Source organism: Netta rufina (assembly GCF_964035555.1).
Source record: "Netta rufina genome assembly, chromosome: 4".
Classification (NCBI taxonomy): Eukaryota; Metazoa; Chordata; class Aves; order Anseriformes; family Anatidae; genus Netta; species Netta rufina.
Window position 1 is genome coordinate 69,275,530 of NC_140127.1, and position 6,000 is coordinate 69,281,529.

Below are 6,000 nucleotides of genomic sequence, written 5' to 3' on the forward strand. Positions count from 1 at the left end.
CTACTTTTTATGTCCTTTGATGAGCACTTTCAAGAAAGTTCTAGGCATCTTCTGATTTTCTTAGCATAGTCACCTGGCATTGCCCTGTCCACAAGGCAGCACTGACAGTGCTGGTGTCCCAGTGACCCACGGGCTAGCAGGCAGATAAACTTTTGTGCATTTCTTTCCAGCCACCTCTCCCTTAGAGAGCAGGCAGATGCCAGCTACTCAGCAATCAGGCAGTCTGCTTGGTGGTGCCAGAACATTGCTTTTCTCTAATGTAAGAAAATTATTTATAGTGGAGTTGTTTGTTTTTATTTGTCTTCCCCCAGGGATGTGTTTGAGCAACAAAGCTCATGGTAACCATGTTATCCACTATTATCTAGCCCTTCTTGGCAGTGGAGTTCAAAGGATCTCACAGAGCTGGAAAGCATCATTACCCTTGTTTTTGTCCTTATGGAAAATGAAGCATGGAGATAACAGCATCCAGCTTCACAAACACCGTCCCCAATGCAATGCCAGTTATCCTCTGCAATTCTCCAGGAAAAAAAAAAAAAAAAAAAAAAAAAAAAAAAAAAACAGCACAATGTAAAAGGGAAAAAAAAAATGGTTGTGAAAGGCTGCTGAAAACTCCTCACTCCACTGATTTACGCAGATAATGCATAAACTATGAACACTTCAAAATAGTCTTAATGCAGCTGTTAACCTGACAGAGGAGTAGAGCTGTTATATGCTAGAGGTCTGGTGTTGCCTACCTGAGGAGTTCTCTGTTCTTTCACGTTTTTGTGTTTATCTAGTTTAAGGGGTAAATGAAGCCACAAGAGCATTTCCAGCATGTTGCTGTGATGGTAAGGGCATGAGATGTCGAGGTGACTCTAGCAGGTTACATGGCCAAACCCATGTCTGTGTGACCTGAATACAAAGAGGAGGAACATGCCAGAGAGAATTAATAAAATTCAAGGATGTCCTGATATGTTAGCTGAAGAGACAGACTTTCTAACACTTGAATTTGGAGCCAAAAGACAGCTTGGTGACAACTGGAGGGAGCCACCTAGCCCGAGGGCTTCAAGCCTGAGCTCAAGCAGAATGTTTCAAAGGCAGCAGGCACATGATCACAGAATCACAGAATTTCTAGGTTGGAAGAGACCTCAAGATCATCGAGTCCAACCTCTGACCTAACACTAACAAGTCCTCCACTAAACCATATCACTAAGCTCTACATCTAAACGTCTTTTAAAGACCTCCAGGGATGGTGACTCCACCACTTCCCTGGGCAGACCGTTCCAATGTCTAACAACCCTTTCGGTAAAGAAGTTTTTCCTAACATCCAACCTAAAACTCCCCTGGCGCAACTTAAGCCCCTTCCCCCTCGTCCTGTCACCAGGCACGTGGAAGAACAGACCACCCCCAACTCGCTACAGCCTCCTTTAAGGTACCTGTAGAGAGTAATAAGGTCGCCCCTGAGCCTCCTTTTCTCCAGGCTGAACAAGCCCAGCTCCCTCAGCTGTTCCTCACAGGACTTGTTCTCCAGACCCCTCACCAGCTTCGTCGCCTGATGATGATGATGAAGACCTGCAGGCCAAGCCCATAGCTTCTCACCTGTTGACACCATTCCCTACAGAGTCTAACAGTTCACAAGGCCAAGCTGAATGATCTATGTTCATACTGACAGCTCCATGAGGTAAAAAACTGCTTTGTCCTGGGCTTTCACCTCCAGATGTGCATAGGGCTTGTACAGCTGTGTCTGTGGGAGCAGTGGGAGGTTAACTAAAAGAGCAGCATAGCACGGGTAACTAACAGTTATATGAGCCCCCCCTTCCATCTCCAGGTGAATGTATGTACAATGCCTTGTGACTCAAAGTTATGTACACATCTTCACAATATTTCCCCTCATAGTACTGGGGACTCTGTGGCTGCTAGTATCAGAAGGGATTAAAAAAGTATATATATATATATTGTCCCTTCATGTTTTTTCAAGATGAATGATCTAACGGGGGGATAAGTTCTGTTTTGTCTCGTGGTTTAGAGAGTCTGCAGTGAGGTTTTGATCCTCAGTGTATGGATTAGAGAAGTTCCCTGTAAATAAATGGTTCTTTGAAGAAAGCATCCCTCAGTTCAGTTTATACAGACAATGTGTACAGAGGATGAGCCTGACTTCTATTCTGACTGGATCAGACTTCCTCTCAAAATGAATGTTGATGGAATAATCTCTTGCAGATACAGATTATTCAATGCAAATTTGGAGCAAGTGAAATAATGAGAAGGACCTGGCACAAGTACACAAGACAGAAACCTCTAAGTAAGATCATCTGCCTGTGCCTCTGCTGCTCTTGATGGTTTTGTGGCCAAAGAGCAGGAGTGCAGAGATCAGGGCATCCAGTAAGGACTTACAGCATGGAGGCACATGCCTGGGAGGTATCAAAGAAATCAGCATTTAAAGGTTTTAACACTTGGTTTGAAAAACTAATTGAGAACATTTCATAAAATCAACATCTTGGTTTTATTGTTTATTTGATATTTTCTTTCCTTTTTTTTTCCCCCTTTTGTAGATTTCTTAAAATTTATTTTAGCTTGGTAAAATTACAAAAAGGCAACATAGCAAATTAACATCAGCTCCATTACCAACAATGTTCCAAGCTTTTTGAATGTATGCAAGTTTACAAAGTGCAGGCCACTCAGAATTTTGCCTTTGAACTTTGAAATATAGAGATAATTTGGGGAAAAAAAAAAAAAAACAGAGGCTAAAAGAAGAAAAATTTGGGAATGAAAAAAAAATATATCAATTTTTGATATTTTCTTCAGTGGTAAATAAAGGAAGAAATATAGCACATAAATAAATTATAGTTATTTAGTTAAAAATAGTAACATTTTTGTGTGGCCTTGCAGCCACGTATGTTTCCTCTTTTGGCACTATGTCTTTATCAAGACACCAACATTATGGGACTCTGTTACCGCACACACACAAAAAAATGGAAATCGGCTGCACCTTGTGAGTGCTTTGCACCACCTCTATGATGGATCTGACTTTCTGCTGCTTCAGAGAAATAAATACTTTCCAGTAATTCCTGAAATTCAGTGAGTCCCCAGAGACATGGAGTTACAGGTATTGCCCATGCTGCAGGAGAGGTGGATCTCTCCTGGAGATGGATGGCAGCAACGGAAGGGTGGCAATGAGAGGCCACCTGTATTCTCAAACTTGCTTGTACAGATGGAAAGAAGAAAATTCCCAGAGTATGTTTTCAGATGTTCAGGACCCAAAAGAATGTAAGATCAGCTATGATGAGCCTTGTCTCATAAGTAGCCGCTGCTGAGGTAAGAGTAGGATTTACCTGAGCACTTGCAAAATGGCTGACCAGAAAGGGAAGACTGGGAGGAAAATTCTTCTTTACTAAAGAAAGGAAGGAGAGGCTTTCATGTTTTCATGCTAGATTGCAAACCACAAAGGGACATTCCACATTTTGGAAGAAAATCCAAAATAACAGGATTTAAGATTCACTCATTTTCCATCTACCCCTGAAGGGACTCATCATTATCTATCACCACATTTTGAACTTCATGAAAGAACATTTTATTTGGCTAACACTGAGGAGCTAGGGAATTTGTTCAAGCAGGTGTACAGGGTTAACAACATAAAAAACATGAGCATTATGGTAGAGGTCCAGCGTCCTCACTGAGCCTGGACAACTTCCAATTGCCATTTCTGTAATACCAGCTTCCATACAAAGGATACTATCAAGAAAATCTTGCCATAGGCTTTAATTGCACTCAGATGGTCAATAATTTTATTTGTCAGTGTGAGTGATCTAGATGACACAGCATGAAATCTGTGACACCAAATACTGGAAAATTCAGATGAGGCAATGGAAATCCTTATTCTTCCTGTCTTCATAAAATGTCCCATAGCATGCTCAGCTTGGTCCACATGGCTCTGGGACCTGGTGTACCCACCAAGTTACAGATTTTGGTGCATACAGATCCTCCCTGCCTGCAGCCTGGCCTGAGACAACAGCTAGCCCATGGGGAAGCATCCCATGCCATCTCTTTGGCATGCCTCTCCAAGGACTGTGCAGATATACCAGAAGTCTGATTTTGACAACAGCAGGGAACTGAAGCAATACTACAGAGCCCATTTCATCTGTCAGGGGCTTTGCAGGCAGTTCCTGGTGTTCAGTGCTATCGCTGCGAGCAGGGAGCGATACCCCCCTGCCGTGCTTCATCCTGCTTTTTCAGGCAGAGCCGAACAGAGTCAGCAATGTGACTTGTCCAAGGCCACCCAGAATGAGCACTGGGCTTGGGACAGGATCCATGTCTCCTTGCTCCTGAGCTCAAGGGGGGTTTGGGGCTTTTTTTAAGAACAAGACCTTCCTTCCTGTAGGTTGCCGAGCTCCTTGGCACTGGCCACAGCAAACAGTCCCGGCTTCGCCTCTATACAAGAATGAACTGGGCACAATTTCCAAGTGATCCAAGGGCTGTCCGCTGGGCCATGGTGAAAGAGGCTTCCAATCCAAACAAAGCAGGGAGAATGTTATGCAAAATCGCTTCTCCATCCCCTTCCTTCCCACTCTTTCTCCTTGTGTCGTGTTGACAGAGGATGTTTCTCCTGGCTGTGGCCTGGCTGCTTGGACACCCTCCTCGTGGGCTTCTGCAGCCCCCAGGGGATGAAGTGCTGCTTTGCAGGGAGATTCAGGATTTTGTAAACTGGCTTTGTTCCACGTGGGTATGAAACTCAGCCTTTTCCACAGTCTTCCATAGAGGAAACTGCTCACCCCATTCAAATAAACAAATCAATTAATTAATTCATAGATAAATTTAAAAATATATATATTTTCTTGGCCTGTTCCAAATGTTTTATTTCAAGGAAATGGGTGGGTTTTCTTTTAGATATTGAGTGTTTCCACAGGGGTCAGCTGTGGGTGAGGGCATGGGAGAGCCCCATGCGACGCCCACCTCCAGCCACATGCCCCAGCACCTCTCCACTACCAGCATGGAGATGCCACAGCCAGCTGGGTAACAAAGCCTATGACAAGGGATAAGAGAAAATGTAAATCCAAATTTACTTCCAAAAGAAATGCCAATGCAAATTTAATTTCAAAATGTCAAAACAGCACATTCTAAAAACCTCAGAATTTTCCCTCTTTTTTCATATCATTTGGCAAAACTTTCCAGTTGAGATGACACACAGAACTATGAAAGACCTCCACCAAAGCTGTCCCAGGTAGCCTCAGAGGAGATGTTTACTTTCCTAATGAAACCCACTTCTAATAGATTAAATGCCGTTCTCTTGTTTTTTAGAATGAAATTCTGAAAGGGAGGACAAGGGAAAAGGGATGGCTCCAGGTGCTCACAGGCCTGTCCTGGCCATAGCTCTGCCATTCATTATGCTGTATTTAGGGATGTCCTTTGGCACAGCCAATTTTTCTTCTGAAAAACAACAGAAACACCTTTTGCAAGAGCCTGTTTATGATGCTGGTAGGAGGCACCATGCTAACCAAAAATTCTTGTGTGCTGCACGGGAGCAGCACAGCTGATTCCTTAGCTGTGCCTGCAGTTGCACTTTCTGGAGGTTCCACTTTTTCACTGTAGTTTTATGTTATTATTTATTTATTTTTTAAATCATATCACACAAGTGACTAGAACTACCAGGGAGTTGAGATGTACAGAAGATATTCGGCTTTTTGTAAGAGCTGTGCAGCCAGTCTCAAAAATCAGGCCCTGCTCTAGGGTTTGAAGTTTGACATCCAAAGAGAAGACCGCCATAAATCATCAACCACTTCTGGAAATCTCAGCCACTTCTGCAGAAAATGAGAAAACCTTCCGCTGGAAGTTAAAAGAACAATCTGCAAGTGGTTTTAACAGCTACTGTGTGTCCCTGCTGCACTCAGTTATTTAAACTGAGACTAAGTTTCTTCCCAGGCTCCTAGCCCAACATGGCATGTTTTCTCTGCTGGAGATTCAGTTCTTGTACATCATGTAGTAAATATAAAAAAGGAGGTTTACAGCCCAGTGAATAGAGAAATCTCT